Here is an 11,560-nt window from a genome sequence, read left to right on the forward strand (position 1 = left end):
AACCTCCGTTCTCCCAGGTCCTTGGCTCCCCATACACAGACAGGGAGCTCCATCTCTGGGCACTCAGAACCATGCGCGAGGCCCAAATGGGTGCCCTGTCTTCAGCTCCAAATGACCACCGCCCCTCTTTCATGCCAGGAACAGTGGAGCAACGAAGCTGGAAAGTCTTACCCTCCTCTTGTTGACGCTCCAGTTTAAACAGTTTTTCACTCAAACAGAGCTGATGGCAGCTTGTAGAGGACATAGTGAATGGTACTCCATCTTTGGGACAAGTAAGGGCAGCTTTGTGTCCCTTTAGCTTAGCTCATCTCAGTAATGTGCTGACAAAGACACACGGTCATGGAAATTATTGAGGAGTTTCTGTAATTCCATGGTAAACTACACTGAATAAAAATATAAATGCATCACGTAAAGTGTTGGTCCCATGTTTCATAAACTAAAATAAAAGATGCCAGAAATGTTCCATATGCACAAAAAAGCTAATTTCTCTCAAATTTTGTGCACAACTTTGTTTACATCCCTGTTAGTGAGAATTTCTCCTTTGCCAAGATAATCCATCCACATGACAGGTGTGGCATATCAAGAAGCTGATTGAACAGCATGATCATTACACAGGTGCACCTTGTGCTGGAGACAATAAAAGGCCACTCTAAAATGTGCAGTTTTGTCACACAGATGTCTCAAGTTTTGAGGGAGTGTGCAATTGGCATGCCGACTCCAGGAATGTCCACCAGAGCTGTTGCCAGAGAATTGAATGTTAATTTCTCTACAATAAGCTGGCTTCAACATTGTTTTAGAGAATTTGGCAGTACGTCCAACCGGCCTCACAACCTCAGACCAAGTGTAAACACGCCAGCTCAGGACCTCCACATCCGGCTTCTTCACCTGCTGGATCGTCTTAGACCAGCCACCCGGACAGCTGATGAAACTGTGGGTTTGCACATCTGCACAAACTGTCAGAAACCGTCTCAGGGAAGCTCATCTGCGTGCTCGTCATCCTCACCAGGGTCTTGACCTGACTGCAGTTTGGCATCGTAACCGACTAGTGGACAAATGCTGACCTTTGATTGCCACTGGCACGCTGGAGAAGTGTGCTGGTCACGGATGAATCCCAGTTTCAACTGTACTGGGCAGATGGCAGACAGCGTGTATGGTGAGCAGTTTGCTGATGTCAACGTTGTGAACAGAGTGTTCCATGGTAGCGGTGGGGTTATGGTATGGGCAGGTATAAGCTACAGACAACGAACACAATTGCATTTTATCGATGGCAATTTGAATGCACAGAGATAACGTGACGAGATCCTGAGGCCCATTGTCGTGCTATTCATCTGCCGCCATTACCTCATTTTTCAGCATGATAATACACAGCGCCATGTCGCAAGGATCTATACACAATTCTTGGAAGCTGAACATTTCCCAGTTCTTCCATGGCCTGCATACTCAGCAGACATGTCTGGGGTGCTCTGGATCGACCTGCACGACAGCGTATTCCAGTTCCTGCCAATATCCAGCAACTTCGCACAGCCGAAGAGGAGTAGGACAACATTCCACAGGCCACAATCAACAGCCTGATCAACTCGTGCTGCAGGAGGTAAATGGTGGTCACACCAGACACTGACTGATTTTCTGATCCGGTATCTGTGACCAACAGATGCATATCTGTATTCCCAGTCATGTTAAATCCATAGATTAGGGCCTAATGCATTTATTTCAATTGACTGATTTCCGTATATGAACTGTAACTCAGTAAAATCTTTGAAATTGTTGCATTTTGCGTATATATCTTTGTTCAGTGTAAATACTGCATGAGATGGAGCATTAGCATGAACAACTGCTCTTTCACCTAGTCATACCACAGTCTGTATTTTTTTATTTATTTTACCTTTATTTAACTAGGCAAGTCAGTAAAGAACAAATTCTTATTTACAATGACGGCCTAGGAACAGTGGGTTAACTGCCTTATTCAGGGGTAGAACAACAGATTTTTTACCTTGCCAGCTCGGGCATTCGATCTAGCAACCTTTCGGTTACTGGCCCAACGCTCTAACCACTAGGCTACCTGTACACACATAGAAAGACAATTATCATTTGTAAAATGTGTAAAATATGTGTGTGCGTGTACGTGTGTGTGTGTACATGTGTATGTGTGCCTGCATGTCCGATATAGAGACAACCCTCTCGTAGCATGACGCACATGGGGGAGTACAATGTATATATTTGTTAATGAAGTTACTCTCCTGTATCTCTACTCTAAGTATTTAGGAATGTTTTCTAAGAAAGAAAGACAATATAAGGAAACGGAGCAATCCAGTTTGTTGGAGTAAGGTGCCACTGTCAGAAAGCATTGACAAATAGTGCCACCTGTTGGTGAATGGAGATGACAGAAGTCATGATTCTCAGAGGAGAAGAGGCATCTTTCACAGTTAGTTAGTCAAGAATGACAAGGTCAGACAAACTGTCCTTTCAAAACAAGCCGGCCCTATGTGACACACAATACATGGCGAAAAGTATGTGGACACCTGCTCGTCGAACATCTCATTCCAAAACCATGGGCATTAATATGGAATTGGTCCCCCTTTTACTGCTATAACAGCCTCAACTTTTCTGGGAAGGCTTTCCACTAGATGTTGGAAAATTGCTGCGGGAACTTGCCACCATTCAGCCAAAAGAGCATTAGTGAGGTCGGGTACTGATGTTGGGCGATGAGGCCTGGCTTGCATTCCAATTCATCCCAAAGGTGTTCAATGGGGTTGAGGTCAGGGCTCTGTGCAGGGCAGTGCAGTTCTTCCACACCAATCTAAACAAATAATTTATGTATGGACTTCGCTTTGTGCACGGGGGCATTGTCATGCTGAAACAGGAAAGGGCCTTCTCCAAACTGTTGCCACAAAGTTGGAAGCACAGAATCGTCTAACATGTATTTGTATGCTGTAGCGTTTAAGATTTCCCTTCACTGGAACTAAGGGGCCTAGCCCGAACCATGGAAAACAGCCCCAGACCATTATTCCTCCTCCACCGAACTTTACAATTGGCACTATGCATTCGGGCAGGTAGCGTTTTCCTGGCATCTGCCAAACCCAGATTCGTCCGTCAGATTGCCAGATGGTGAAGCGTGATTCATCACTCCAGAGAACGTGTTTCCAGTGGCGGCGAGCTTTACAAACAGTTCTTGTGCTGACATTGCTTCCAGAGGCAGTTTGGAACTCGGTAGTGAGTGTTGCAACTGAAGACAGATGATTTCTACACGCTATGAGCTTAGCTCGGTGGTCACGTTCTGTGAGCTTGTGTGGCCTACCACTTTGCGGCTGAGCCGTTGTTGCTCCTGGACGTTTCCACTTCACAATAAAGCACTTACAGTTGACCGGGGAAGTCCTAGCATGGCAGAAATTTGACGAACTGACTTGTTGGAAAGGGCTGACCCCATTTAGTCGATTGCTCGATTGTTTGGTTGAGTGGTCCATTATTTGGTCGACAGGCTGCTGGTCGAGCGAGATTTGTTAAATCGAGTAGTCACACATGTTTTTCTTTTTCATGGTGCACAAGACACCGGTCTGATTCACGCCTGTCTCAGTGGACTAATCCATTGTGGAGGCCAGAGTGATGGCACAGTCCATCACTCTGAGACGTGATACTGAAATTGTATATGGTTATATTATGTAAAAATGATGGTGCAACACTAATAAATCTAACATTATTTTATAACAAATGTGCTTCTCCCGCGTTGGATACGGTCGCTGTCCGCGGTTCTGAAACAATCTTCAGTGTGCCGTAGAATTGGCGCCTTTCCCTATGTTGCCATGTGCATAATAGCAAAGTTAACCAGCATATTGGGATTGAGAACAATGCAGCATAGGCAGCAGCAGCAGAGATGAGGAAACAACCCTTGCCTTGAACCTAATTGTCTAAGAAAATTGAGGAGAGGAAACTCCAACTTAATTAGATCTATAATCAATAGCCTAACTGTTAAATGTGCCTGTCTTTATAAATCATCCATATATATCTGCATAAATTAGACAAATCTTGCTTCTGTTGCCTGTTTGAGTGTTTGTTTAATAGCCTACTGATTCCCTGAGCACCAAGCCTCATGCAATGGCAAAATGTCAGATTAAGTAATTTCACAGCTTCGGCTGTTTTTAATCTTTGCTCTGCTGTAATAAAAGCATTTTTTTTTTTTTATCTGGTATTATTTATAATTTATTTAGTGTTGTTTACACTGTTCCAAACAGGCTGAAAAATTATATTGTAATCTAACAGCACCTGTTTGTCACACATAATATGCACGCAGCTCTTGCTCCTTACCTTTTTTTTCTTGGTTTCCTTCTTATTGTTATTATTCCAATTATTATTATGATCATCATTATAATATTAAGTAGTGTCGTTATCATTAGTAGACTTTGTATAGTAGGTTTGTATAACCACCATTGAGATTTAGGCCTAAAAGTGCGTCCTGTTTAGTCTTAATACCGTAACTTACTTAGGCCTATATTTCAATATATTGGCTACTGTAGCAATCAATCACTCACTCATGCCTTCATGCCATCACATGAAGGCATGAGACATTCATACTTTGAAATGCTATCAAGCATTCTTGTTTTAAAATTAAATAACAAAGGAAGCTTTGAATAATTAGCCTAAACAATAACTAGACCGCAATTCATGAATACATGCAACTGTTTTTAGTCTGCTGTAATAGAGGCTTTATATATCTTATATAAAGGCTTTATACATACCAGTAAACATTTGCTCGTTCCGAGTTTCTTTTTCACGTCCTCTGCATCCATTTTGTAGTCACCTGTTACTGTGTTGGGAGTTTGATATAACCAATGTATTGATGTGATTATGATGGGCTATAAATCAGGCCAAATTGGTCATATGCATGCGATGCTTACATGTTTCATGTCAAGAGAGCAAGGGTTGAGAGAATAGGGAATGTTTTTCCTAAACAAATTAGGGATTTCGGTTACAGAACTTTCCAGTCAGAAACTAAATGGCTGACATGATGTTGCAGCTTCAGCACAGACAGAGCAATAAACACTTACTGTGCTGTGGTGCCTTTTCGCTGCAGTAGGGAGGAGAGCAAGACAACATGCGCCAGTCACACAGTGTGTCTTAATTATTTAATCAAACAGTGTGCTTAAAGCATCAGTCAAGCTCAGTGCATTTGTAGTTGATTTATTCAAACACATAGGGTGTGTCTGTCTATATATGGAAAAATAAGTTTAAACATTTCGACCAATAGATTGGTCGAAAGAACAGGACAATTCTCGGGAACAGCCCTGGGTGACACCCTATGACGGTGCCACGTTGAAAGTCACTGAGATCTTCAGTACGGGCCATTCTATTGCCAATGTTTGTCTATGGAGATTGCATGGTTGTGTGCTCGATTTTAGAAACCTGTCAGCAACAGGTATGGCTAAAATAGTCAAATCTATTCATTTGAAGGGGTGTCCACATACTTTGGCCCTTTGGTGTATTTTGGGTTACCTGTTGAAAGTATAGCACTTTACGTGTGTACTTAGCTGACTGCTGTTATGGTAATTGAGACCAGACATCAAATAGGATGAAATTATGGATTCTATATTTTATGATTAATAAAAAGTTCATTGTATCCATATGGCTTGGATAGGATTTCCTTCAGTAGAATATGAAAATGGTTTCCGAACGAGCTTTCTTGCCAGTTAATATCAATCATTATGGACTTTTCAAAAGCCAAGAGGCGTTTCCCCAGAACTGGTGTGTCTGGATGTCTCAGTTTAAATTAAAACAATAAGCAGCTCCACTTCACTGACCATCAGTTATACTCTATAGCTCTTAATATTCTTTGATCAATTGTTTTCATTTGTGGCTTTTTGTCACACCTTTCAACATCAGAACAGTGGCTATCAATCTTGCGGAATATTTGTACACAGACATACAAACAGCTTGGTAGTGTGACATTGTGTACGCTGATTAATTATGTTGGTATTAAAGGTCAAATAGGGGGTGCTTGAATGTGTCTTGTTTCACTGCACGTATTAGTGGGTAATGGAAATGTATTTTTAGCATACCCTAACTGTCCCTGAGACAGCCTTGGAGAGTGGGGTCACTTCCAGGGATCAGCCATTGACGGCGACCCTGGAGCAATTAGGGTTAAGTGCCTTGCTCAAGAACAGATCGACAGATTTTTCACATTGTCGGCTCGTGGATTCGAACTAACAACATTTTGGTTACTGGCCCAACACTAACTGCTAGGCTACCTGCAACCTAGACACTACATGTAAGTGAGTTACACTGACCTTTAAACAAAAACAACAAACAGATACAACTCAAATGAAATATTTTATCATGTTACATCAAACACATTTGCCTAATATTGGTGCAGCACAGTCAGACAAAAAGCTTTGCAGACTAAAAATGTTCTCTGGACATCTGACACCTACATGGTACAGTATGTGACAGCCATCTTCATTTGGGTTATGAATATATTTTTGAAGCCATTAAGGGAGTTAAGGTCTGAGGGGATAAGGTTTGGGGCAGAGAGGAAGTGCTAGTGTGTGTGTTCTGAGGGGGAATAGTCTACTTTTTGGCAGACTGGACGCGCTCGCTCACGTTCTCCAAGTTAATGACGTTCCAGATGGCTTTGACGTAGTCGGGTCGGACGTTCTTGTACTGGCGATAGTAGACATGTTCCCATACATCAATACCCAGCAGAGGGACCAAACCTGAGGAGAAAAAAATTACTTTAAGTAAAATAATGATGCAGCTTCAAAGTATTTGAACAGGCCAGATATCCATATGGTTATTACACTGAACAAAAACAAAATGTACGCAACAATTTCTACGATTTTACTGAGTTACAATTCATATAAGGAAATCAGTCAATTGAAATAAATTAATTAGGCCCTAATCTATGGATAACACATGACTGGGAATACAGATAAGGTATCTGTGACCAAAGGGGATAAAAAAAGTAGGGGCGTGGATCAGAAAACCAGTCAGTATCTGGTGTGACCACAATTTGCCTCATGCAGCGTGACACATCTACTTCACATAGAGTTCATCAGGCTGTTGATTGTGGCCTGTAGAATGTTGCACCCACCATACATCATGTCCGCAATGGTCATGTTAGGTGAAATGTGTATATTTTGGGATGTGAACACTCAGTGTGTTTGACCTGACAAAGATCCGTTTCAGATGGAAACGTTGTCAATAAAGTGGTGAATTGGGAGCCTTAACAGTGTGCAGGCCTTCTTGTTCTACACTAGTATTATTATTAGCCCAGCATCTATGTTTTTAAGGATGTGCTTATGACCACAACTTTTCTGACGAATGTTGTCCCACTCCTCTTCAATGGCTGTGCAAAGTTGCTGGATATGGACGGGATCTGGAACACGCTGTCGTACACATCGATCCAGAGCATCCCAAACATGCTAAATTTGTGACATTTCTGGTGAGAATGCAAGCCATGAAAGAACTGGGACATTTTCAGCTTCCAAGAATTGTGTACAGATCCTTGCAACATGGGGCCTTGATTATCATGCTGAAACGTAAGGTGATGGCGGCAGATGTATGGCACGACAATGGGCCTCGGGATCTCGTTGCGGTATCTCTGTGCATTCAAATTGCCATTGATAAAATGCAATTGTGTTCATTGTCCGTAGCTTATGCCTGCCCATACCATAACCCCACCGCCACCATGGGGGACTCTGTTCACAACATTGATGTCAGCAAACCGCTCACCCACACACGCTGCCTGCCATCTGCCTGGTACAGTTGAAACCGGGATTCACACAACGTTTGAAATACAAAATACAATTAGAAACTGGGTGGTTCAATCTCTGAATGCTGATTGGCTGGCAGCCGTGGTATATCAGACCGTATACCACGAGTATGACAAAACATTTATTTTTACTGCTCTAATTACGTTGGTAAACAGTTTATAATAGCAATAAGGCATCTCGGGGGTTTGTGATAAATGGCCAATATACCACAGCTAAGGGCTGTGTCCAGGCATCTGCGTTGCGCGCAATAACAGCCCTTAGCCGTGGTATAACACCCCCTCGGGCCTGATCGTTTAAATATATCATTGTTTTTTTAAACCTTTATTTAACTAGGCAAGAACAAATTCTTATTTGCAATGACAGCCTACCAGGGAACAGTGGGTTAACATCCTTGTTCAGGGGTAGAAAAGATTTTTACCTTGTGAGCTCAGATTTGATCCAGCAACCTTTTGGTTACTGGCCCAACGCTCTAACCACTAGGCTACCTGCCGCCCCCCAAAGATTATAGTTCCACCCATTTCCTTTCCAGATGGGTGAGAACTAGATGGTATATCAAATCAAATCAAATGTATTTATATAGCCCTTCTTACATCAGCTGATATCTCAAAGTGCTGTACAGAAACCCAGCCTAAAACCCCAAACAGCAAGCAATGCAGGTGTAGAAGCACGGTGGCTAGGAAAAACTCCCTAGAAAGGCCAAAACCTAGGAAGAAACCTAGAGAGGAACCAGGCTATGAGGGGTGGCCAGTCCTCTTCTGGCTGTGCCGGGTGGAGATTATAACAGAACATGGCCAAGATGTTCAAATGTTCATAAATGACCAGCATGGTCAAATAACAATAATCACAGTAGTTGTCGAGGGTGCAGCAAGTCAGCACCTCAGGAGTAAATGTCAGTTGGCTTTTCATAGCCAATCATTAAGAGTATCTCTACCGTTCCTGCTGTCTCTAGAGAGTTGAAAACAGCAGGTCTGGGACAGGTAGCACGTCCGGTGAACAGGTCAGGGTTCCATAGCCGCAGGCAGAACAGTTGAAACTGGAGCAGCAGCACAGCCAGGTGGACTGGGAACAGCAAGGAGTCATAATGCCAGGTAGTCCTGAGGCATGGTCCTAGGGCTCAGGTCCTCCGAGAGAGAAAGAGAGAATTAGAGAGAGCATACTTAAATTCACAGAGGACACCAGATAAGACAGGAGAAGTACTCCAGATATAACAAACTGACCCTAGCCCCCCAACACATAAACACCTGCAGCATAAATACTGGAGGCTGAGACAGGAGGGGTCAGGAAACACTGTGGCCCCATCCGATGATACCCCCAGACAGGGCCAAACAGTAAGGATATAACCCCACCCACTTTGCCAAAGCACAGCCCCCACACCACTTGAGGGATATGTTCAACCACCAACTTACCATCCTGAGACAAGGCCGAGTATAGCCCACAAAGATCTCCGCCACGGCACAACCCAAGGGGGGGGGCAACCCAGACAGGAAGATCACGTCAGTGACTGAACCCACTCAAGTAATGCACCCCTCCTAGGGACGGCATGAAAGAGCACCAGTAAGCCAGTGACTCCGCCCCTGTAATAGGGTTAGAGGCAGAGAATCCCAGTGGAGAGAGGGGAACCGGCCAGGCAGAGACAGCAAGGGCGGTTCGTTGCTCCAGAGCCTTTCCGTTCACCTTCACACTCCTGGGCCAGACTACACTCAATCATATGACCCACTGAAGAGATGAGTCTTCAGTAAAGACTTAAAAGTTGAGACCGAGTCTGCGTCTCTCACATGGGTAGGCAGACCATTCCATAAAAATGGAGCTCTATAGGAGAACAGCAGGGGTACAAATTCATTCCATGGAGGGCCTAGTGTCTACTAGTTTTCGCTTTCAATTAAAACCAGCAGACACTCAGCCCTTTGTGGAATGAGTTTGACCAAAGAGGCCCAATTCGGGGGAAATCTGTCTCCCTCCAGCAGGTGGCGTTCTTTCATTGTTTTGCCCACCAAGCAAGCAGTTTTTGTTTGGCTTTGCCTTTTTTTCTTTACCCAAGTTGCATTTTCCACGTTTACTTACCAAACTAGTCCATAATAGAACTTTACAGGTGAACTCGTGGCAATAACTGGTTGACACTTTTTTTATTTTAAATACTGTGTAATGCTACTTTTATTCTAGCTTTCAAATGACTTCAACACATCTAACATTCCAGCTACCTGGCTGATGGCATAGGCACATAAAGCATAAAGTAGTGATTCATGCGAAGTTCCCCCGTTTTCTGAAGATGTTGAAACGCTATCTGGTTAGTTCAAAACATGAAACATGGTTGCTCAAAATGGTTTGCATGGATAGTAATTGAAATGGATGTGATTCTGAGGTGACAAAGTGAGCTAGCCTAGCATCTCTGCTAGTATGTTAACATACTCTTTGATGTGAACTCGTCCCGCCCCTTCTTCGGCACTGTAGGGTTGTGAGCAGAGAGCTTTGATGCGCTGCTGCGACGCCATATCCATACCAAAGATAGACCACAGCCTGTCGTTTCCAATGGGAACAAACATAGTGAACCCCACCTATGTGAAGAGAGCGTGTGCAATAACTCAATTCGCCTTTGCACTTCTTCTAAAGAACGCGATTTTTTTATTTTTTTGCAAAGGGTAAAATCTACAAAGCTTAGTCCACTCTGTTCATAACATATTGTTCTTGCTACTGAGATCAAATGTTTTATCGATTAGAAAATGTGAAGAATGTCGGCCAAAATCCATCTCGTCCCATCTTCTCCCACTGTCGGCCAGTGGGCTTCCTCTCACTACCATATTCGGTGAAATATCTGTCTCATTGTTCTGTGGCGAAATTCGAATAGCAAGAACTTTAATGCGCCAACAATTCTACATCGCAAGAATTGCCAAGGCAGCTTCACAAGGGAGATCCATCATTTTCTGCCACCCCACTTTAAACTGGCAGATTCTTCTTCTTTAGGATTTGGAAGGCAGATCGCATCCAACTTAAGTGCATACACCGCCACCTACTGTACTGGTGTGTGAGGCCATTCACGGCCTACCTACATTAAATTCATGATATGGTAATACAAAATTGGGAAAAATAAAAATTGCCCTGCCAACAATTAGCCCTCTCTCTAAGCACATATTCTTCCCATCACTCTCTCTTGGTCTCTGCCTACTCAGGAATCCGCTCAATATTCCTCACCCTGTAACCATCATCCTCTACCCCTCTCTTCACTGCTTCAGCATACAACCCTTTTTGTACTACTCTAACCCTGGCAACCTCAACTTGCCTTTCTCTCACCTCCGATCTCCAGCCCTATGGGCACCCCCACAACTAAACACACACAACTTTCTCCACCAATACTACATATTCATTCGTCTCATGCCCTTCTGCACACTTCTCACATCCAGGAATCTCCCTCCTACACAGTGCTACAACATGTCCATAAACTTGACACCTAAAATATCATAGTATTTTCGTAACAAAAGCTCTCATGGGATAACTTACATTTCCTAACTTGACCTTGTCAGGCAAAGATTCTACATCAAAATTCAGCAGGACGGACAATACCTTCTCTGTTTCCCCACGCTCTCCACCGGATCTCCATCACACCAAATGGTTGACATCACAGACACCGGGAATCTTCAATTTCAACTGATCCTCCTCAACACTTAATGCCACCCCGTGATCACTCCTTTCCACAGCACCTTGCTCCGGGGAGCAAACCATGCCACATTTCTTGTCCCTAATCGCGTGATCCTGAGCGCCCACTCCCTCTGGACTGAAGAAACACAATAAATCATCACCAATCCCCT

This window comes from Salvelinus namaycush, chromosome 24 (genome assembly GCF_016432855.1).
Source record: "Salvelinus namaycush isolate Seneca chromosome 24, SaNama_1.0, whole genome shotgun sequence".
NCBI classification, from domain to species: Eukaryota; Metazoa; Chordata; class Actinopteri; order Salmoniformes; family Salmonidae; genus Salvelinus; species Salvelinus namaycush.